The sequence below is a fragment of the Salvelinus alpinus genome, chromosome 16 (assembly GCF_045679555.1).
Source record: "Salvelinus alpinus chromosome 16, SLU_Salpinus.1, whole genome shotgun sequence".
NCBI lineage: Eukaryota > Metazoa > Chordata > Actinopteri > Salmoniformes > Salmonidae > Salvelinus > Salvelinus alpinus.
This window is the reverse complement of record NC_092101.1, coordinates 1,346,414-1,372,157: the sequence shown is the minus strand read 5'-3', so window position 1 is coordinate 1,372,157 and position 25,744 is coordinate 1,346,414.

The window sequence follows — 25,744 nt, the reverse complement described above, 5'->3', positions numbered from 1 at the left end:
CTCCTTAGTCTTGGTTACGTTGAGGGATAGGTTGTTATTCTGGCACCACCCGGCCAGGTCTCTGACCTCCTCCCTATAGGCTGTCTCATCGTTGTCGGTGATCAGGCCTACCACTGTTGTGTCGTCAGCAAACTTAATAATGGTGTTGGAGTCGTGCCTGGCCATGCAGTCGTGGGTGAACAGAGAGTGCAGGAGGGGACTAAGTCACACCCCTGAGAGGCCATCGTGTTGATGGTCAACCCGGCGAAGGTGTTGTTGCCTACCCTCACCACCTGGGGCCAGCCTGTCAGGAAGTCCAGGATCCAGTTGCAGAGGGAGGTGTTTAGTCCCAGGTTCCTTAGCTTGGTGATGAGCTTTGAGGGTACTATGGTGTTGAACGCTGAGCTGTAGTCAATAAACAGCATTCTCACATAGGTGTTCCTTTCGTCCAGGTGGGAAAGGGCAGTGTGGAGTGCAATTGAGATTGCATTATCTGTGGATCTGTTTGGGTGGTATGCAAATTGGAGTGGGTCTAGGGTTTCTGGGATAATGGTGTTGATGTGAGCCATTACCAGCCTTTCAAAGCACATCATGTTGCCTGTAATCCATGGCTTCTGGTTGGGGTATGTACGTATGTACGTACTGTCACTGTGGGGACGACGTCCTCAATGCACTTATTGATAAAGCCAGTGACTGATGTGGTGTATTCCTCAATGTCATTGGAAGAATCCCGGAACATGTTCCAGTCTGTGATAGCAAAGCAGTCCTGTAGATTAGCATCTGCCTCATCTGACCATTTTTTTATAGACAGAGTCACTGGTGCTTCCTGCTTTAATTGTTGCTTGTAAGCAGGAATCAGGAGGATAGAGTTGTGGTCAGATTTACCAAATGGAGGGCGAGGGAGAGCTTTGTACGCGTCTCTGTGTGTGGAGTACAGGTGATCTAGATTTTTTTTCCCTCTGGTTGCACATTTAACATGTTGATAGAGATTTGGTAGAACTGATTTAAGTTTCCCTGCATTAAGGTCTCCGGCCACTAGGAGCGCCGCCTCTGGGTGAGTGGTTTCATGTTAGCTTATTTCCTTATACAGCTGACTGAGTGCACAGACCGCCCCCCCCCCCCCCCCCCCTCGTCTTACCGGAGTGTGCTGGTCTATCCTGCCGGTGGAGCGTGTATCCTGCTAGCTGAATATCCATGTCATCATTCAGCCACGATTCCGTGAAGCATAGGATATTACAGTTTTTGATGTCCCGTTGGTAGGATATTCGTGATCGTACCTCGACTAGTTTATTGTCCAATGATTGCACGTTGGCGAGTAGTATTGACGGTAACGGCAGCTTTCCTAATTGCCTTCTGCGGGTCCTGACGAGGCATTCGGCTCTTCGTCCTCTGCGTCGTTTCCTTTTGCGAATAATTGGGATGTCTGCCCTGTGGGGTGTTTGGAGAATATCGTGTGAGTCCTGCTTGTTGTTGTTGTTGTTGAAGAAATCTTTGTCTAATCCGAGGTGAGTGATCGCTGTCCTGATATCCAGAAGCTCTCTTCTTCCGTAAGATATGGTTGCAGAAACATTATGTACAAAATAATTTACAAATATCGCGAAAAAAACACATAATAGCACAATTGGTTAGGAGACCGTAAAACGGCGGCCATCTCCTCCGGCGCCATTCTCAGTTTACACTGATTGAAGCGGTGACATCAATAATTGATCATAGCTTTCACCTGGATTCACCTGGTCAGTCTATATCATGGAAAGAGCAGGTGTTCCTCATGTTTTTTACACTGTGTATGTATCTTGTGGTCATTCTAGTTTTTTAAAAAGTGACACATCATCTGACCAACTCCTCTCCCGAACAATGGAATGCTTGTAATACAATAGGTGCCCTTGACAGAGCCTGTGATGATTTAAAATGAATCCAACAGGTAAAAACCAAATGTACACTGAGTGTCTTAGAATTACTCTAAGCCCCCACTCTCCATGGCTTCTATGAAAATTGTAAAGATCTCTGATAAAGAGATCTGTGAAATAAAAGTCCAATATGCGACCTTTGACCTCCCTATTTGAGCTGAACTCTCCTGCCTCGGTAGTTTCCTCAGCTGTTCTGGGTTTCTGGCCATCCGATAAGCCGATCCACACGGCTCATTCTTGCATCCCTAACTCACTGACCTCTCTGCTCTCTGCGTAATTGCCTCAGAGTTTGAAGGACTGGTGTCTCCGAAGCAGACAGTCTCTCTCATCATATGCAGTGATAGCAGCTATGAGTCTGTCTCCCGTCCACTGTCGACCACCACGTTCTCTATAATGAGTAAACGTTGGTGGCGAACAAAGCCGCCATTTGCTAAGGAAATAAAGCCTGTTGCAATCTCCCCCTGAAACTCTGGTTTGCATTTCTTCTTGGGGGATAGAACCTCATGCTTTCCATCATGCACCTTTTAGCAGCACTTATGAAGCATACTTATATGGCACAGTTATAGGCTGATCTCTCTACTTAATACAGATGTCAAAATTGCTGCTCCAGTCCTACGTGTTGTGATCAAAAACACCTGGTACTCTTTGATTTGTTCCACCTATAGGATGTGGATCCTACAGCCAAGTTCTGGGACCACTCACAGGGCTTTTTTAATCTACCCTGTGTATAGAGTGCATTTTCTTTGCTCAAAAACAAAGCAATACCTCATTATGGAATTTAAGTGGGAAGATTAGGGTCATTAGTAGTCCAGATAATATGGATAATGCAGACTAAAAATAAGACACATCCTATATTGTCTGATACAAAGCAAATGTGCTCAGAGTAATAATGAGAATGGGAGAGCTGAACAACACCAGCATTGGAACAAAAGGCTTCGCAGGAAACACATGTTTACCAGAACAGTAAAATAGGATAAAGCCAAGAAACATCATCCTGAGCTTGGCCATTATCTTATACCTCATTTTCCCATTCAGAGGATAAATAAAAGTGAAATATATACTGTCGAATATATCTCTGTGGAAGATATATATCTCTGTGGAAGGCCAAGGGATTCATCCACACTGATTTTGGCAGACCTTTTCCACAGACAACAGAAAGTCATGTCTGGCAGGCCAATGGACAGAGATAGACAGATTGATGAATTCATAGGTGTTGAGTAAAGAGTTCACGAGACACACATGCATGGAGGCTTTAACCCCTGAGCTCCTGAGACTCCCCCGAAGCCCCGTGCTGACGGACGGGAAGGAGGGTGATAGATGAAGATGTATGACTGCAGATAGGCCATCAGTTTAGCCGTCTGCTATGTCTGATGTTCTGGTGTAATCAATCCCACTCCGAGGCCCTCTTTTTGCCTGCTCTGCTAGCTCTGCTGTCTCTCCCTATGTCTAGCCACCTGAGAACACCCCCCCCCCCCCCCACCCCCCCCACACACACACACATCCTAAACTGAAGGATCTGATGCCATACAACAACAATAATGCTTTCTTGCCTTCTTTCTTACTTTCAACCATCTTTCTCTTTCTTTTGTTATCTTTCTTTCAGTCTTCCCTCCCTCACTCGCTCCCTTCCTCCTTCCTTCCTTCCTTCCTTCCTTCCTTCCTTCCTTCCTTCCTTCCTTCCTTCCTTCCTTCCTTCCTTCCTTCCTTCCTTCCTTCCGGTCCTTCCTTCCTTACACTCAATGCTGTTGTAAATTCTCCATGGTAATGGAACACAGCCTGTTGGTTCATTGCAGTATCATCGAACATCTTTTGGTGATTATTGTGTTTAGTTTCTTCACAGGGACGTGATATGTTTGAGGGGGTGTGCATATCAGAAGAGAGCTCTCAAGTCTTGCCAGCTCTGTTATTTCCCTGGTGGAGATTAGCTAATTGTTAACAGGACAGTTATGGTGTGCAGGATGTAATAGAATTTGGGACTGCAGTCAAATGTGTGAGACACATGTGGAGAGAATTTGGAGCCAGATGAGGGGATAAAGACCCAGCCACCTACGTCAATATATCCATAAAGAGAGAGATCTGGCTCACAAAAAAACCTGTGCATTGTAGTAAACATACAGATAAAAAGAAAATGAATCAAAAACTCAGAGGACGGAGAACCATGTGGTCCTTAAACTTTTTATTTACATCCGTCAAGGATAAAAACAATGACAACATCCTCGACTGCCTTTGAAAAACGGTCTCTTATACAGTTTTACTGATTTCTCAATAAATCTTAACGTAGCAAGACATTCTAATTTCGCTGGGGTATCCATTTCACATGATTAATACATATGCACAATCACAATTATAACTTGTGTGTGTGTTTCCATTATCTAAATGTACAAACTCTGAAAGCCCACTTATACACTTGGTGGTCCATAGAAGTAATGTGGTGGACCAAGCTTGGCTGTAGACTCCAACGACAGTTTTTAGATGCCAAAACACGACACTTGGACCTACAATTCTCCACATATATGAGATGCCTCCCATTTCATTTATTTAAAGTACAAAAAAGTCAAGGCATTCTCATGAAGAAAGCCATAGTTGTCCTTTCAATGAAGCAAGCAGAGGAACTGCTTGTTGGGCCGTGCAGAACTGTTCAGCTGCGGACACGCAAGGTGAGTTTTCCTCCCCAGCTGCGCAGTGCTAGTGTAGCCTACATCTGGCAGCCATGACAGGTAAAGAAGGATAAAGTGTTATTCCTCCTTCAGCACTAATGGGAATAAATGGCTTACCTAAGCTCCTCAACATCTAACCACATCCTGCTAGGCCGCTCAAAAAGGCTCCCTGTCTATCTTGGGGCCTAAACAATCCTTTCAGCAGAAAAAACAGTGTCTGAAAGTAAAATGTTTACATTTTAAAAATCACTTTCTTGGCCGAGTTTGCAGAAATGGGAAAAAAGGAAAAGCATCTCTTTCACGAGCATGTTCTCCGCTGGCGAGTGTCAGACAAACATACCTCAGAGTCTATCAAATGCTGCCTAACACATAACTGTGCATGTGAACCATGATTTACCTGGCATGAATACGTGGGATTCTATCTAAATGGGCAACATCTTTGAATTAAAATAGAATGAAATAGAATTAGCACGAGTTGCAGTGCTAATTAGTTGCACATGGGGAGCAACGTAGTCGAAAGTGTGATGGCATTTGAAACATATTGCAGCATTTTGTGGTATGGGAAACTCACTGCAAACAATTCTGCCCGTGACCCGAACTGCATGGTGAGTTTCTTCCCTCCAGAAAATACCACAGGATTAAACTGAAGAACAAAGGCAAAAAAGCGGTTGATGCTCGGTTGATGCTCAGCCTATTGAGGACAGTCTGAGCACTGATGGAGGGATTGTGCGTTCCTGGTGTAACTCGGGCAGTTGTTGTTGCCATCCTGTACCTGTCCCGCAGGTGTGATGTTCGGATGAACTGATCCTGTGCAGGTGTTGTTACACGTGGTCTGCCACCTCGAGGACGATCAGCTGTCCATCCTGTCTCCCTGTAGCGCTGTCAGTATGGACATTGCAATTCATTGCCCTGGCCACATCAGCAGTCCTTATGCTTTCTTGCAGCATGCCTAGGTACGTTCACGCACATGAGCAGGGACCCTGGGTATCATTTTTTTTGTGTTCTTCAGAGTCAGTAAAAAAGCCTCTTTAGTGTCCTACGTTGACCTTAATTGCCTACCGTTTGTAAGCTGTTAGTGTCTTAACGACCATTCCACAGGTGCATGTTCATTAATTGTTTATGGTTCATTGAACAAGCATGGTAAACTGTTTTTTAACCCTTTACAATGAAGATCTGTGAAGTTTTGGGGATTTTTGCGAATTATCTTTGAAAGACAGTGTCCTGAAAAAGGGACGTTTCTTTTTTTGATGAGTTTCTATAAGGACAACACTAAAACAAATTGTCTAATGATTCTGTCTCTACGCAGAGAAATATCCATAGCTGTGATGGTTGTATCCCCCATATATATAAATAACATTCCATTGGTTGCAAGAATTTTGAATAAGAATTTAAATATGAAAATTATACATATTGAATCCGATGTCGTTTTGAGTATCAGTTCATAAACTATGTGCCATGGAATCAGTACATTGAAAATCTCTTCCCAACTATTTTGCAATCTATGTGGGACAGCTGTCAATATTTTTTGCCTGAAATGAAACTGGTATACTTTTTTATGTATCACAATTTTCTATCACCAATTTTGGTCTTTAAAGCAGGGCCGACGGACAATTTCCTTACTTTTTCCCCCTTCCAATTGCATCTTCCATTTTTGTGGTAATGCTGCAATTAGTTGGTTGTAATTATGGGTAGGGCAGACATTTCCGTATACCTTTGTCAGCTGCATGTGACATAACTCCACCAGTTTTATTTATGATATTTTCCAAAGATTAGATCTTTCTTACATTTTTATCACAAAATATATATATTTTTTTCAATTAATATATTTGAGCTCAACCATAACATTTGTTTTATTATTTGTTCTGTCTTTTCTGGTGGATTAAACTGAAATTGCAACCAGTTTTCTATGGCTTGTTTTAAAAATAGCAATATTTTTAAGATTATTTAATTTTCAAAATAACCCGAACGTGGGAGGTTGTAATCTGAATAAAGGGAAAAAGGCCATTCTTGAGACATTTTTACTTATCTGCTAGAGAACCATTTCCGATTTAAGTATAACTTTTGTTTGACTGAAGCCTTTAGTGAGATGCCTAATGCTTTAATATTTAATAATGTCTGCCCTCTGAATTCATATTCATAATATAAATAGGCCCATTTTATTTTGTTTGGCTTATAAAATTGATTATTTTTTGCTCATATAATTTAAAAAAACAAGTCTCTAGGTGTAGCTAAGGCCATAAGCAAAGAGTTAACCTGGGATATGACTAAAGAATTAATCAGGGTGATTTTTTCACAAACAGACAGGTATTTTCCTTTCCATGGTAGCCAGATCTTATCTATTTTGCTAACTTTCTATAAAAAAAATGTGCAGTGAGATAATTGATTTATTTTGGGATATGAATACCGAGTATGTTCATATCACCACCAGACCATTTTATTGGTAAACTAAACGGTAATGTAAACTTTTTTTTATGATCCAATATGTAATAGAGTGCATTTATCATAATTTGATTGTAATACAGAGAGTTTAGAAAAAGTATCTAGCAGTGGTTATTCCTTTAAAAGTTGCGTCATACTGCAGGACAGCTGGCGGGGTGCTGTGGAATGGTCTGGCATGTTGGAGAGCATGACGTCATAGTATTTTACCGTCAGCCACTGTTGCCATTAATGCTAGTTGGACCACCAGAGGGCATCTTTGAGAAGCTAAGTTATTGAAATGACATGGAGCTGTAGGCCTAAGAGTCCTGTTTACTGTAGCTGTTTCGGCATAACTTAAATCAAATCAAAATCAAATCAAATGTTATTTGTCACATACACGTTTTTAGAAGATTTTATTGCGGGTGTAGCGAAATGCTTGTGTTTCTAGCTCTAACAGTGCAGTATTATCTAACAGTAATATCTAACAATTTCACAAAAATACACACAAATATAAAATAAAGGAATGGAATAACTAACTTATTGGCATAAAGGCCTACTTCAGTATACGGTATATCAATCAATCATTCATTAATTTGTGCATGTCATCACACAGCATACAAGTCATTCATGTCTTTAAATACAGTCAAGTTATGAAACGAAATAACTAAGGGAGCCTTGAATAACTAAACAACGAATAAACCACAACATGCAGGCTAAAGCGATTGAATTCACAAATGCATTTGTCTGTTTTTAATATTGGCTGTACTAGAGACTTGAAAACCTTTTTTTGTTAGAACAGACTATATGGGATTGATTATAATTTGTTTGTAAATTATTATTGTATTTGTTGTGCTGTTTATGCTGTTAGAAATTAAGCTTATTTAAAAATATATATATATATAAAAAATAAAAATAAATGTTCCCCTTATGTTCTCCCCAATTTTGTGTTATCCAATTTGTAGTAGTTACAGTCTTGTCTCATCGCTGCAACTCCCGTAAGGACTCGGGAGAGGCGAAGGTCGAGAGCCATGCGTCCTCCGAAACACTACCTAACCAACACAGTGCACATCCAACCTGGAAGCCAGCCGCACCAATGTGTCGGAGGAAACACCGTACACCTGGCGACCTGGTCAGCGTGCACTGTGCCCGGCCTGCCACAGGAGTCGCTAATGCACGATGAGACAAAGATATCCCTGCCGGCCAAACCCTCCCTGACCCGGACGACGCTGGGCCAATTGTGCAGCTTAATTAAATTGATTAATATTATAGTGTTTCTTTCTTCTTTGCACATTCGTGGCATTCTTTCAACCAGCTTCAGGTAAGGTAATCACCTGGAATGCATTTCAATTAACAGGTGTGCCTTGCTAAAGGAATTTATTTCCTTCTTAATGGGTTTGAGCCAATCAGTTGTTTTGTGACAAGGTAGTTAGGGGTATACAGAAGATAGCCCTATTTGGTAAAATACCAAGTCCATATTATGACACATCTCAACATCAACATTAGACAGGTGGAAATCTGTCTAATTGGAGATTTTTGGTTCCAACCACCGTGTCTGAGACACAGAGTAGGTGAACGGATGATCTCTGCATGTGTGGTTCCCACCGTGAAGCATGGTGGAGGAGGTGTGTTGGTTCTTTGCTGGTGACACTCTGTGATTTATTTAGAATTCAAGGCACACTTTACCAGCATGGCTACCACAGCATTCTGCAGCGATACGCCATCCCATCTGGTTTGTGCTTAGTGGGACTATCATTTGTTTTTCAACAGGACAATGACCCAAAACACATCTCCAGGCTGTGTAAGGGCTATTTGACCAAGAAAGAGAGGGATGGAGTGCTGCATCAGATGACCTGGCCTCCACAATCCCCCGACCTCAACCCAATTGAGATGGTTTGCGATGAATTGGACCGCAGAGTGAAGGAAAAGCAGGCAACAAGTGCTCAGCATATGTGGGAACAAGACTGTTGGAAAAGCATTCCAGGTGAAGCTTGTTGAGAGAATGCCAAGAGTGTGCAAAGCTGTCATCAAGGCAAAGGGTGGCTACTTTGAAGAATCTAAAATCTAAAATATATTTTGATCACTTGAACACGTTTTTTGGTTACTACATTATTCCATATGTGTTATTTCATATTTTTGACGTCTTCAATATTATCTACAATGTAGAAAATAATACAATTAAAGATAAACCTTTGAATGAGTACATGTAGGGGTTGACATTTTTAGTAAAGGCAAATCTGGTAATTAGGAATGTAAAACTTTAGAGTACTTAAGCATCAACTACATTGCAAGATTGCCCATTTTTGGTCATCAGGCTACACTTTACAATAGGACTACCGCAGCATCTATCGGTAGTCTAAACTGTGGCACAAATTGGGTAATTTTTCACACCTAGCCGAGCTATTAGAGTATGGAGAGTGTGAATGTTTCAGTCAGTCTCTCTCACATTGACAACTCAAATCGCTTTAAATAGCCTTCTAATATTAGAGAACAAATAAATATACAAAAACAATAACTTCAAAAACAGTACATTTAAAAACAGTCCATTCATAATTGGATTTCTTCATATTGATATGCAGGAAATGGATGTCATCAGCCGTGCCTGGTTGCAGGCTGGCAGCTGTCTTCTCTCTGAAACCACACATCCATCTGAAGGTGACACTTTATCCTTTGGAACCACACAATTACCAGGTGGACAGTAGGCCTCTTGAAGCGATAGATCCACAAGTATTCATTCACAATAGCTGGCCTTATGTTATCTGCAGTTTTGAGCTGCACTTTCCTACTCTTTGTTTATGTAATGGGCTGTAAGGCACAAGTATCCTATTTTTTTTTAATTACCCGTCCACAATTCAAATGTAATTGCGCCATTGTACTTACCCAAGTTCTCCCTCAACTCTGGGACCGCCAGCAAATAATTTTTTTGTCTGATGCAGGACTCTAGTGCCAGAGAAGAGAGACTCTCGGACTGAAACATTCACTCTGAAACATTCATTCTGAAACATCTCCATTAATTTCCGAAAAGATAGTCAATTTGTGCCACAGTTTATACTACCGATAGATCAGCGATCTAACTCCCACTTGTGTCACACACACACTCCCACTTCCAATTTCCACAATATGCCACCATCTACCACAAACGGTTGCGGTATAAGCTCAAAATGTTTAATTGAAGAACCACTGTAGACCCTCTATGAGGCTGTGGAGGGATCTGAATTGTGAATTTAAAATAAAACATGAATAATCAGCGAACAATGACTCTTTGTTTAGGCCCTGGATTTCTAGCCCCTTGATATTATTGGTGGATCTGATTTTAATAGCTAACATTTCAATGGCCATAATAAATAGATATGCCAATAGTGGACAACCATGCTTTACACCTCTTGAAAGTTTAATACTTTCTGAAAAGTATCCATTATTTACACCTAGGGTTAGAATACAAAACTTTAACCCATTGTACAATAGATTCTCCAAAATTGAAATATTCCAGGCATTTATATATAAATTCCAGTCATACTTTATCAAAATCCTTTTCAAAGTCAGCTATAAATACCAGGCCTGGATTCCCAGATTTTTCATAGTGTTCTATTGTTTCCATTACTTGTCTAATATTGTCTCCAATTTATCGTCAATGTAAAAAAAAAACTTTAACATTTTATGCACTATGCATTTTGCTACAATTTTTGCATCACAACACTGAAGTGTGAGTGGTCTCCAATTTTTTTTATGGACTGGATCTTTATATTTACCACTTGGGTCCTGTTTCACTAATAATTAAATCAGACCTTCTTGTTCAGTATTAGATCATCTTCAATTTTTATAGGAGTGGTTAAATTAAATATTTTTAATTTGCATACCCTTGTGTTTTTAAATTCATTTGGATAGATTTACTGTGACAGAAAATAAAAGAGACGGTTAAAGTAAACTGTATTTACTGCGAAATCCTCTAGAAACTCGATACCAAAATGTTACCACAGCAAAGAAATATAGAAAGCAGCAAGTAGGACTGTGATTTCCCAGTTTTCCCCCAGTTTTCAGGTATTTGCTCTCAAAAACACTTTATTAATAGAAAAACTACTAAATTGGATGCTTAAACCACAACAGGGGACCATTTTTGAGTTCTGGGAATACTCAAAGAAATGTAGATTTTTTTGTAGTTACCCTTCAGCTGCGCACCAGCCAGACAGTTGTGTTTGGCTTGCGGTGTTTATGTAGCTTACCTGTGATGGAGTTTTCAAAACAAATGGCCAAATGGATTGATGCAAATAATCATGATTCTACCAAGTAGGCATAGGCTACTTTGTAGTTGTCTATTGCCTTGTAGTTATCAATTGCCTATCCATCTACCCAAAGACAGTTAGGCTATCATTAACATCGTTAATTGCTACACAAAATGGTAGACACAATAGGCCCTACCCGCACCGCACACAGCAGGGCTCCACATTCAGGCAAATTTGACAGTGGCACACTGGCCCACGTCAAGATCTGACAAGAAAGTGAATGATGTGTGAATAATTTTGCTTAGTATGGAAACCCATTTAATGCAAACATTCATTGTTTTCTTGCTCATAATAACCTCACGTGGTTGACCGCAACAAGCGCAACAGACTAGCAGACTAACACAACACCCTTCAATTGAAACAGCGGGAAGCAAATGAAAGTGGCCACATCTCTTAGAAAAACTGATCAGAAATGAAATCACAGAATAATTATATTGCAGCATGCTACAGTCAACCACCAACTGTGTGAGAGATGCACGCTCCCTCTGCCTGACAGATTATCTATAGGCTATCTGTACAGCTTGTGCGTGATAATTATTCAACATAATGAACAAACCTTCTTTGGGAATCCATCCGTTTTTTAAAATAAATGATGTAGCCTAGATAAAAAATATCATTATTACAATAATATTTTCACTGGCCCAAGCGGTCACTGACGGGATGATCGACTGGCCCGGAGGGTTTCCAAAACCTGCCCTGTATTTCGAGCCATAACACATACAGACAGGGGCATTTCTTTGCCATTGTTGACTCTGCAGAAAGTTGGTTTATTTTTTGTCAATTTCACATTAGTTTGAATAAATCATGATGATAAAAAATATATATATCTCCAAAAACGAACATGACCAGGTACCTCATACACATAGAAGTGTATGCTGTATTAACTTCATTAATCAACTCTACATGTGAGGGCGGCGGAGAAAGTAATATAGATAAAATATATGGAGAGAGAGATAGAGTAGTGGATAAGGAGGTAGCGAGAGAGATATTGAGCGAGAAAGATGGGTTGAGAGTTAAGAACATTGGGGAAGGGAGAATGTGAGAGTGAAAAATGTTGTGGGTCTTGTGGAAAGAGAGAGAGAGGAGCGAGAGTAAGAGAGGGAGATGGTGGGTGGTGTACTAGTCAGGAGAGAGGGGGAGCTGGAGGTCTGTCAGATATGGCTTGTTGAATGGGTGTTATAACATGGGGCCTGATAGGGAGCTAGGAGACCTTGGGCCTCTTTGACAAGACTTCTCTTCCATTAAAGTGGGGAATTCAGTTCCTTTTATGATTATTAAAGTACACTAATATTTAAAGTATCTGCAACAATAACGTCTCACTTGAATAGGGATATTAAAGTCATCCATTAAACCTAGAACACACTGTGGCAGTTTTATCTACAATAAAAATAATCATGGTCCAACTCCTCTCATTCAGACATCTCAAGACTTGAACATACAAATGAAGAAAGTGTTTGCTTTCCGATAAGAGGGTTCTCCCTTATCCTGGCTGTTTCCAGGAACATTAGATCATGCATACACGACATGACAAATCACTGCTAATTTAGGTTTAGGGCGATATTAAAGACCTCCGACTTCAGATACACATGTACAGATTATTAATGAAAACTCCCCCACGTCTGAGTATGGATTCACAATTTGTCAAACGGTTTTATGCCCCCCTAATTTAAAATGTTTCTGATAATGTTATCCAGTCCAGTTTCAGTGTCTGACCACACATAACATATTTTGTGTGCCTATGTAATTTTCTACTCATCCTAAGTATCCCAAGATTTTTTTGTTGTTTTTGTTGAAAATACCTATCTATTGACCCGATATATAGACAGAAAGCAATTGAATAGGGTCGTGTGACTTCAAGAAACGTGTGAATGTTCATGTACTGCACCGCGCACCTTTTCTCTACATGGGGTAAGGAATACTTTTAAACCTTCTGATGGGTTGAAAGAGTATATGGCTTCTTTCAAATACATTACCTGCTTTGATTGAGCTTGCCTGGCGTAAATTAACCAATAGAGTACCCTCAAAAGTGCAAACCTCATCCACCTGGCACTCCAGGCAGACTCAAACAAACGCTACAAGTACCATTTGAACCCAGGTCTGCTTCATTCCCAAAACAGGAAGATCGCCGGAGTCTCGTGGAACGGAATCTCTGGGGTGTTGTGATTGTACAGAGAGTCTGGATTACTTAATGCTAATCCATCTAAGAGTCATCTGTTCATCTGTGCCTATCTTGCCGTCACCTTTGAACTCTCTCAAGCTCCCTTGTCCCACATCCTTGTCAGTATGGAGGAAGGGAGGGAAGAGGAGGGGTGAAACTCTTTCTCCGTAATGTTTCCCTCGGTGCAAGCCTCAGGTCTCTCTGGGCTGGGTTCCTCCCCAAACCCAGTTCCCCGAGCTCTGCCCAAAGGGCAGTGCAATATTTGTTTCCCACTGACCACTAATAGAGAAAGGGTTAGCCCCTGTACAACTAATCGCTATCAGACTGCCAATTCCAAATGATGTGAGAACTTTGCAGGGAACATCAATGGAGGTCCCTCTCTGAAAGTTGCTTGCTAGTTAATCTGTCAAATAATCTCCCCACCCCAAAAGGGCTAGTATGGCTCTTGATACAGTGGTCATCTGTGTTGCTGGGTCCTTCAAGGAGATGGGCACTGGGAAATCAAACCCGGGCAACCCACCGCGAGGCCCGTAAATCTCTTCAGATGGACTTTACTGGCGGAAAACCGGACAGGAAGATAATTGAGTGGTAATCATAGCTGAATCGTTAGTGACTGGTCCCAGGGGCTTTAGAAGACCCTCTTTGACACTTAAGGAGCGACCCTGAGCCTCAACGCGAGATGATATCCTGTCTAGTGCCGGGTGGCCAGGAAAGGGGGGAACTGGGTAGGGGTGAGGGGGTATGAGATGGGCGGTATATGCTTCCCTTGTGTAGACAAGGAGGTAGAGAGCAGAGGTGGGTGGTGGGGGGGAATTGTTGGGAAAGGGGCGGACTAAAGAATCCGAGACACACAGTGGAGCAGGAGGACAAACTCTCCATTTAGGCCTGTAGAAAAACAGCTGTGTTCAAATGTTCCCTCACTCGGGTAAGCCCCAGGGAGGGACCCTATTCACTGGCCCTGTACTTTGGTAATCCCAGTCCCAACTGCCACACACACACACACACACACACACACACACACACACACACACACACACACACACACACACACACACACACACACACACACACACACACACACACACACACACACACACACACACAACCTCTCTCTTCATTGACACACACACATACACACACAACCAACCACTCTCTTCATTGACCCCTTCTACCCCCCATTCCATCACTCTGGTTTGAGAGTGGATTCCACCGCTCAGGCAATAGTGAACAGAAACAAATGGGAGAGGTGGACCACCCCTTTACTCCTCAGCTCTCTCTCAGAGCCCTGGCTCGTACACAAATAAACCATCACAGATTAAATGACAATTTTCCCTCTCCCTTTGTCAAAGAATCAAACACTTCAAGAATCTCTGCTGCACTGTGTGTGTGTGTGTGTGTTTGTGTGTGTGTGTGACATGGGACCTGTGGTGAAATACACTAGGTATACCAAACATTAGAAACACCTTCCTAATATTGAGTTGCTTCCAGTCCTTTCGGTGGTGGACCATTCTTGACACAAACAAACAATAACAACAAAAAATATACAGTATATATATATACAGTATATATGACATACACTGTCTCCCTACAATAACTGCTTATTGTCCATTCCATGTTAAACTTTGAGGAACAAAGGATAGGACATCAATCTGATGTCGCTATAAAAAAGACAAATGGTCACTTTTACATGCTTCAACTTGGATGGTTTTTTAAAGTAAATTATTTTACCCCCCCCATGGGATTACAAGGGGTATTATATCTAAGCACATCTTGGAGACACTGTGTCCATATCGTAACATGCTGGCCATATCTCTAAACTGTTTGCATATTTGAATAATCGCGCCGCTGACGTGACATGTAAAGTTTGCGATGCTAAATTGTAGGCTTCAACAACGCTGCACAGTATTATTTTATGGCCGAGGAAAGAGGGGACATGCATTAGAAAGAGCCACCGGAGCATCAAAGTCCCGCATCGACCCCCTTCCCTGAGCTTCTGGGTGTTTCAAGCAAGGTTTAAATATTCGAGATGGCACAGATATCATTTGGTAGACAATATATTAATTTTCCACTCCTGTCACACCCTGATCTGTTTCACCTGTCTTTGATTGTCTCCAACCCTCTCCAGGTGTCGCCCATCTTCCCCATTATCCCCTGTGTATTTGTACCTGTGTTCTCTGTTTGTCTGTTGCCAGTTCGTCATGTCAAGTCAACCAGCGTTTTTGTGTCTCAGCTCCTGCTTGTCCCAGTCTCTCTCTTTCTTGCTCTCCTGGTTTTGACCCTTGCCTGTCCTGACTCTGAGCCCGCCTACCTGACCACTCTGCCTGACCCTGAGCCTGAATGGCGACCTGTACCTTGGCCCCACATCTGGATTATTGACCTGTGCCTACCCTGAGCCTGCCTGCCGTCCGGCACCATTGCCCCAACTCTGGTTTACTGATCCCTGCCTGCCTTGACCTGTCTATTGCCTGCCCCTGTTGGATTATTAAGCCATTGTTAATTCAACGTTGTCTGCATCTTACCTTCATGCCTGAAAACTCCAGACTCCATCTACATTTCTTTACAAATTCAACTTTTCATAGTCAATTCAAAGACATGTCAACTTTATCTCCAGCACAGAATAAACTCAAGCTATATACAGTTGAAGTCGGAAGTTTACATACACTTAGGTTGGAGTCTTTAAAACTCGTTTTTCAACCACTCCACACATTTCTTGTTAACAAGCTATAGCTTTGGCAAGTCGGTTAGGACATCTACTTTGTGCATGAAACAAGTAATTTTTCCAACAATTGTTTACAGAAAGATTATTTCACTTATAATTCACTGTATTACAAATCCAGTGGGTCAAAAAGTACATACACTAAGTTGACTGTGTCTTCAAACAGCTTGGAAAATTCCAGAAAATTATGTCTTTAGAAGCTTCTGATAGGCTAATTTACATCATTTGAGTCAACTGGAAGTGCACCTGTGGATGTATTTCAAGGCCTACCTTCAAACTCAGTGCCTCTTTGCTTGACATCATGGGAAAATCAAAAAATAATCAGCCAAGACCTCAGAAAAGAAATTGTAGAACTCCACAAGTCTGGTTCATCCTTGGGAGCAATTTCAAAACGCCTGAAGGTACCACATTCATCTGTACAAACAATAGTACGCAAGTATAAACACCTGGGGACCACACAGCAGTCATACCGCTCAGGAAGGAGACGCGTTCTGTCTCCTAGAGATGAACGTACTTTGGTGCAAAAAGTGCAAATCAATCCCAGAACAACAGCAAAGGACCTTGTGAAGATGCTGGAGAAAACAGGTACAAAAGTATCTATATCCACAGTAAAATGAGTCCTATATTGACATAACCTGAAAGGCCGTTCAGCAAGGAAGAAGCCACTGCTCCAAAACCACCATTAAAAAGCCAGACTACGGTTTGCAACTGCACATAGGGACAAAGATCATACTTTTTGGAGAAATGTCCTCTGGTCTGATGAAACAAAACTAGAACTGTTTGGCCATAATGACCATCGCTATGTTTGGAGGAAAAAGGGGGAGGCTTGCAAGCCGAAGAACACCATTTTAACCGTGAAGCACGGGGGTGGTAGCATCATGTTGTGGGGGTGCTTTGCTGCAGGAGGGACTGGTGCACTTCACAAAATAGATGGCATCATGAGGGGGAAAAATTATGTGGATATTTTGAAGCAACATCTCAAGACATCAGTCAGGAAGTTAAAGCTTGGTCGCAAATGGACAATGACACCAATTATTCTTCCAAAGTTGTGGCAAAATGGCTTAAGGACAACAAAGTCAAGGTATCACAAAGCCTTGACCTCAATCGTATAAAACATTTGTGGGCAGAACTTAAAGAGCAAGGAGGCCGACAAACCTGACTCAGTTTCACCAGCTCTGTCAGGAGGAATGGGCCAAAATTCACACGAATTGTGGGAAGCTGGTGGAAGGCTACCTGAAACGTTTGACCCAAGTTAAACAATTTAAAGGCAATGCTACCAAATACTATTTGAGTGTAGGTAAACTTGTGACCCACTGGGAATGTGATGAAAGAAATAAAATCTGAAATATAACATGCTCTCTACTATTATTCTGACATTTCACATTCTTAAAATAAAGTGTTGATCCTAACTGACCTAAGACAGGGAATTTTTACTAGGAATAAACATGAGGAATTGTGAAAAACTGAGTTTAAATGTATTTTGCTAAGGTGTATGTAAACTTCAACTGTGTATATATAGTATTTATTTTCAATATATAACAGAGGTTCCCTACACGTAAGCTACTTTGAAATTATTGCTTCATCAAGATAAAACATGTCATGGTAGTGTGATGTTGAAGTAATCATCTTGCGTTGAACAATTTTTTATGAATTATGGATAACAATTTGCTTAAACAGATGTCTGCTAATTTACTCTGTGATCTTAAACCATATTTTAAAATCATTTAAGCTATTTCCTCTGTCATTCTACCTGCTAAACCACCCGCCTCATTTTCAATTAAGTACGTGTGCATAATTTAACTCCCCAAACCACATATCAGTATGATATCTGAATGTTTATGTCTAAACTAATTACGCCTGAAATAGTTTTGGTAGACTTTTGGTGACAGCCTTGGGCCTATAATGGATATATGTGTGTGTTGGTGTGCGTAAATACAGTACGTACAGTGGGGAGAACAAGTATTTGATACACTGCCGATTTTGCAGGTTTTCCTACTTACAAAGCATGTAGAGGTCTGTCATTTTTATCATAGGTACACTTCAACTGTGAGAGACGGAATCTAAAACAAAAATCCAGAAAATCACATTGTATGATTTTTAAATAATTAATTTGCATTTTATTGCATGACATAAGTATTTGATCACCTACCAACCAGTAAGAATTCCGGCTCTCACAGACCTGTTAGTTTTTCTTTAAGAAGCCCTCCTGTTCTCCACTCATTACCTGTATTAACTGCACCTGTTTGAACTCGTTACCTGTATAAAAGACACCTGTCCACACACTCAATCAAACAGATTCCAACCTCTCCACAATGGCCAAGACCAGAGAGCTGTGTAAGGACATCAGGGATAAAATTGTAGACCTGCACAAGGCTGGGATGGGCTACAGGACAATAGGCAAGCAGCTTGGTGAGAAGGAAACAACTGTTGGCGCAATTATTAGAAAATGGAAGAAGTTCAAGATGACGGTCAATCACCCTCGGTCTGGGGCTCCATGCAAGATTTCACCTCGTGGGGCATCAATGATCATGAGGAAGGTGAGGGATCAGCCCAGAACTACACGGCAGGACCTGGTCAATGACCTGAAGAGAGCTGGGACCACAGTCTCAAAGAAAACCATTAGTAACACACTACGCCGTCATGGATTAAAATCCTGCAGCGCACGCAAGGTCCCCCTGCTTAAGCCAGTGCATGTCCAGGCCCGTCTGAAGTTTGCCAATGACCATCTGGATGATCCAGAGGAGGAATGGGAGAAGGTCATGTGGTCTGATGAGACAAAAATAGAGCTTTTTGGTCTAACTCCACTCGCCGTGTTTGGAGGAAGAAGAAGTATGAGTACAACCCCAAGAACACCATCCCAACCGTGAAGCATGGAGGTGGAAACATCATTCTTTGGGGATGCTTTTCTGCAAAGGGGACAGGACGACTGCACCGTATTGAGGGGAGGATGGATGGGGCCATGTATCGCGAGATCTTGGCCAACAACCTCCTTCCCTCAGTAAGAGCATTGAAGATGGGTCGTGGCTGGGTCTTCCAGCATGACAACGAAACGAAGCACACAGCCATGGCAACTAAGGAGTGGCTCCGTAAGAAGCATCTCAAGGTCCTGGAGTGGCCTAGCCAGTCTCCAGACCTGAACCCAATAGAAAATCTTTGGAGGGAGCTGAAAGTCCGTATTGCCCAGCGACAGCCCCGAAACCTGAAGGATCTGGAGAAGATCTGTAGGGAGGAGTGGGCCAAAATCCCTGCTGCAGTGTGTGCAAACCTAGTCAAGAACTACAGGAAACGTATGATCTCTGTAATTGCAAACAAAGGTTTCTGTACCAAATATTAAGTTCTGCTTTTCTGATGTATCAAATACTTATGTCATGCAATAAAATGCAAATTAATTACTTAAAAATCATACAATGTGATTTTCTGGATTTTTGTTTTAGATTCCGTCTCTCATAGTTGAAGTGTACCTATGATAAAAATTACAGACCTCTACATGCTTTGTAAGTAGGAAAACCTGCAAAATCGGCAGTGTATCAAATACTTGTTCTCCCCACTGTATGTGTGCACTGTCATAGGTGCATGTATGTGTGTGTGCCCGGGTCTAAGTGGGTTACACATTGTACGGTCATCTGAACACGTAACCGTAATAATGTTCCAAGTGTAACAGTATAGCTTCCGTCCCTTTCCTCGCCCCTACCTGGGCTCGAACTAGGGACCCTCTGCACACATCGACAACTGACACCCACGAAGCATTGTTACCCATCGCCACAAAAGCCGAGGCTCTTGCAGAGCATGGGGAACAACTACTTCAGGTCTCAGAGCGAGTGAAGTCATAGACTGAAACGCTATTAGCGCGCACCACCGCTAACTAGCTAGCCATTTCACATCGGTTACACAAGGTCTGATTTGCACATTAAAAAAGCATGGAGTTAGGAGCTGGCCTCTGGTCCTTGGCCAAGTGCACTGTGTAAAATATGTTAATGTAATCACACGTAAGTGCATATGAATGTAGGAGTGGAAGGAAGATATTTTCTCTTATTTCACATGAACGTATACACATTCACACACAGGCATATACATATACATACACATGCATACATGCATGCAATCATTCACATGCACACACACCTTCCCATGTTTGGAGGATATTGAAATGGGTTAATTTGAAATGGTATGGGTAGTTTTCCATAAAAATGGGGAGAAGTTGACAGCATTTTCCATCAAAATTGAGACAACCAGTCATTATACTGTAGGTTAGAAAAAACAACATTCTAACCACTGTAGTCTTAGTGTAATGTAAAAGCTTTTCATATTATAGAATGGTGAGGGGGAAAAAAACAAGACACACACAGTATGTCATAATATTATTTTTCTTTCCTTTAAGCTCATTAGAGTTCTACTATTCTGTGCCCATTCATTTCATTAAGTCAGACCTGGAAGTTTGCAGACACCTCGTCAATGGTGTTGGTGAAGAGTGATGCTTTCCAGATTCTGACTGCTGCAACTTTCTCCAGAAAACCACCCCTTTTCCTTCGTCTCTCGTTCTCACACCAACACAGGCACAAGCATCGACAGACACATATGCATGCGAACACACACACAACCCTGTCCAAAACGTGCCAACAGAGGAATATATTGAGTACATTTCCAAGGCTGTGTTCTCAATGAGAAATCCATTTGAAATGTACTAGGTCTCATTGGTTCTGTGATTTTAATTTGATTTATTAGGATCCCCATTAGCCGACGCCAAAGACGACAGCTAATCTTAATGGAGTCCAACACATAACAAAAAAGACTACAATTTACATATATTTAAAAACATAAAAATGTGTTTGTGTGTGCATCTTTCAGTTACACATACAGTGGCTTGCGAAAGTATTCACCCCCCTTGGCATTTTTCCGATTTTGTTGTCTTACAACCTGGAATTAAAATACATTTTTGGGGTAGTTTGTATCTTTTGATTTACACAACATACCTACCACTTTGAAGATGCAAAATATTTTTTATTGTGAAACAAACAAGAAAGAACAAAAAAAACGGAAAACTTGAACGTGCATAACTATTCAGGGCCCCGAAAGTCAATACTTTGTAGTGCCACCTTTTGCAGCAATTACAGGTGAAAGTCTCTTAGGGTATGTCTCTACAGTGCCTTGCAAAATGATTAATCACCCTTGGGGTTTTTCCTATGTCGTTGTGTTACAACCTGTAATGTGAATACATTTTTATTTGGATTTCATGTCAATGGACATACACAAAATAGTCCAAATTGGTGAAGTGAAAAAAATTACTTGTTTCATTATATTCTAAAAATAAAAAATGGAAAAGTGATGGGTACATACTGTATGTATTCACCCCTTTGCTATGAAGCCCCTAAATAAGATCTGGTGCAACCAATTACCTTCATGACTCACATAATTTGTTCAATAAAGTCCACCTGTGTGGAATTTAAGTGTCACATGATCTCAGTATATATACACCTGTTCTGAAAGGCCCCAGAGTCTGCAACACAACTAAGCAAGGGGCACCACCAAGCAAGTGGCACCATGAAGACCAAGGAGCTCTCCAAACAGGTCAGGGACAAAGTTGTGGAGAAGTACAGATCAGGGTTGGGTTATAAAAAAATATCCAAAACTTTAAACATCCCACGGAGCACCATTAAATCTATTCTAAAAAAATGTAAGAATATGGCACCACAACACACCTGCCAAGTGAGGCCTTTCCACCAAATCTCATGGACCAGGCAAGGAGGGCATTAATCAGAGAGGCAACAAAGAGATCAAAGATAGCTGCAAAGCTCCACAGCGGAGATTGGAGTATCTGTCCATAGGACGACTTTAAGCCGTACACTCCACAGAGCTGGGCTTTACGGAAGTGGCTAGAAAAAATTGCTTAAAGAAAACAATAAGCAAACGCGTTTGGTGTTCGCCAAAAGGCATATGGGAGACTCCCCAAACATATGGAAAAAGGTACTCTGGTCAGATGAAACAAGAATTTTGCTTTTTGGCCTTCAAGGAAAACGCTATGTCTGGCTCAAACCCAACACCTCTCATCACCCTGAGAACCCCATCCCCAGCAGCATCATGCCGTGGGGATGTTTATCATCGGCAGGGACTGGGAAACTGGTCAAAATTGAAGGAATGATGGATGGCGCTAAATACAGGGAAATTCTTGAGGGAAACCTGTTTGTTTTCCAGAGATTTTTGCCCATTCTTCAACGCAAAACTGCTCCAGCTCCTTCAAGTCGGATGGGTTCCGCTGGTGTACAGCAGTCTTTAACTCATTCCACAGACTCTCAATTGGATTGAGGTCTGGGCTTTGACTAGGCCATTCCAAGACATTTAAATGTTTCCCCTTAAACCACTCGAGTGTTGCTTTAGCAGTATGCTTAGGGTCATTGTCCTGCTGGAAGGTGAACCTCTGTCCCAGTCTCAAATCTCTGGAAGACTGAAACACGTTTCCCTCAAGAATGTCCATGTATTTTGGAAAAAGTCTGCCATAGGAAAAATAGTGATTGCATTATTATTGTGTATGTGAGTTAGCAGCAGTCTTTCAGTTTAGTAATTGAATCCCATTTTCAAATGAAGCATTAAGGAACACGGACAAGGACTTCCACTCACAAAGGGGAATGTGTCCAGTCATTCTCTGTATAAATGTGGAGTGGGCAGAGACAAAATACATGAATTCTCATGATTCTTAACATCTTTAAGACATCAAAGGCCAAAGTACATGGCATTCAAAGGTAACTGAGGTGTGGTATTGGAAGTATCAGTAGTAGTTTAGTTTGACTAGTCACTAGTGAAAATCTGTGTTTGTCAAAAATGCTCAAGCTCAGTAAATTTGGTTGGGAATTGTTGATGGACAGCAATTTTCAAATATTGTCTCAGATTTTTCTACTAAATATAAGTCAGCACTGAGACTGGGCAACTCAGGAACACTCAATGCCTTTAACCATTCTGGTGTGTCTTTGGCATAAAAAAACTCCATCAGTGTTTCCGCTAACGTTTTACCTGAGCTTTTCTCCTTTCAAATGATTTAGCTCTTGACAGACTCCCCAGTCCCTGCTTGGTGACAAGCATACCCATAATGTGATGCTGCCACCACAATTCCTGAAAATACAAATGTGGAGAAGGTTGTGCACATCGGTTGGGGGAAAAGTTTATTGAATCCATTTGTAGATAACAATTTAAGGCAGCAAAATGTGAAGAATGTGCAAAGGGTGTGTAGACCTTGACTTAGCACTGTACTTGAAATTCAGTCTTTTCTAAATTTTCACCCATATGAAAACAGAACGCATTTTTTTTCTAAATACATTACAAATGTATTTATTTTCTAACAATGCCATATTGAAACTGAACAGTTCATTAAGAAAGTATTCATACCCCTTCCTTTTTTCCACATTTTGTTACATTACAGCCTCACTCTAAAATGTATTAACTTGTTATGGCTGCAGGGGGCGTATTGAATAACTGGAAAGAGGTGCCCATTTTCAAACGGCCTCGTACTCAATTCTTGCTCGTACAATATGCATATTATTATTACTATTGGATAGAAAACACTCTCTAGTTTCTAAAACCGTTTGAATTATTTCTCTAAGTGAAACAGAACTCTTTTTACAGACCATTTCCTATCCGGAAGTGAGATTTCCAAAAGCGATGTCTCTCTTCAAGAGCTTGTCTATAAAAGGGCATGTCACTTAGGACTGTAGAAACACGTCATACACCTTCCCCTGGGTGTCATGCGGAAGTGAGAGCAGAAATGACTTGATTATCTCGTTCTGGGATTGAATACAACCTCTTTGAGTGAGAAGTGCGCAATAATTTTTTTTTGGAAGGCGCGAAGTTGGATCTGGAGTCGCCTCCTGGAAAACCGTCGTTATAGGTGAATATGATCTCCGGCTTCGATTTTATAATTGTCACAATATCATCCTAAAGTATGTTTTTTCAATATAGTTTAATTATATTATTGAAATTTATTCTGGACTTTAGACGTGATGCGTCGCAAGAATTTGTTGAAGAAGGAGCGGTTAGCACCGCACGGCCAGTGTGCTTGCTAATTCAAGAGGGAAATAGTTAGTTCTGGATCCAAATAAAGACGGTTCTGAACAAAGGACCCCTTGGAGAACATTCTGATGGAAGATCCACAAAGATAAGGACCCAATTTGGGATACTATTTCATATATCTGTCGAACTGTGCTATCGCTACCGTTTGACTAGAATCAATGCTGCTGTGTGTTAGCTATTGTAGTAAGCTAATATAACAATATATTGTGTTTTCGCTGTAAAACACTTCAAAAATCGGAAATATTGGCTGTATTCACAAGATCTTTGTCTTTCATTAGCTATCCACCATATATTTTTCTGAAATGTTTTATGATGAGTAATTAGTTAGTTGACGTTGGTGTCTGTATTTTCTCTGGCTACTCCCGTGCGATTTCTGACTGTAGCTATGATGGTGGCTATGATGGTAGCAGTAATGTAAAACTGATTTATAGCTAAAATATGCACATTTTTCGAACAAAACATAGATTTATTGTGTAACATGTTATAGGACTGTCATCTGAGGGAGTTTTTTCTAGGTTATTTAGGTTGGTTCTAGGTTAGTTAGGTTAGCTTTGTGCATGCTACTTGCATGCTACCGTTGCTGTGAAAAATATCTGTCTGTCTTTTGTATTTGGTGGTGAGCTAACATAAATATATGTGGTGTTTTTGCTGTAAAACATTTAAAAAATCGGAAATATTGGCTGTATTCACAAGATCTTTGTCTTTCATTTGCTATCCACCATATATTTTTCTGAAATGTTTTATGATGTGTAATTATGTAGTTGACGTTGGTGTCTGTATTTTCTCTGGCTACTCCCGTGCGATTTCTGACTGTAGCTATGATGGTAGCAGTAATGTAAAACTGATTTATAGCTAAAATATGCACATTTTTTTAACAAAACATAGATTTATTGTGTAACATGTTATAGGACTGTCATCTGAGGGAGTTTTTTCTAGGTTATTTAGGTTGGTTCTAGGTTAGTTAGGTTGGCTTGTGCATGCTACCTTCATCCTACTTGTGCTGTGAAAAATGTCTGTCCTCTTTTTTATTTGGTGGTGAACTAACATAAATATATGTGGTGTTTTCTCTGTAAAACATTTTAAAAATCGGACATGTTGGCTGGATTCACAAGATGTTTATCTTTCAAATGCTGTATTGGACTTGTTAATGTGTGAAAGTTAAATATTTAAAAAAAAATAGATTTTGAATTTCGCGCCCTGCACTTGAGCTGGATGTTGTCATAGGTGTACCGGCGTCGGGCTTGCAGCCATATTAAATTAAAGTTTTTCCTCATCAATCCACACAATACCCCAGAACGACAAAGCAAAAAAAGGTTTCCAGATTTTTTTGCAAATGTACTCAAATAAAAAAAACTAAAATACCTTATTCAAATAAGTATTCAGACCCTTTGCTATGAGACTCAAAATTGAGCTCAGGTGCATCCTATTTCAGCTGATCATTCCTAAGATGTTTCTACATCTTCACTGGAGTCCAGCTGTGGTAAACTAAATTGATTGGACATGATTTGGAAAGGCACACACCTGTCTATATAAGATCCCACAGTTGACAGTGCATATCAGAACAAAAACCAAGCCAT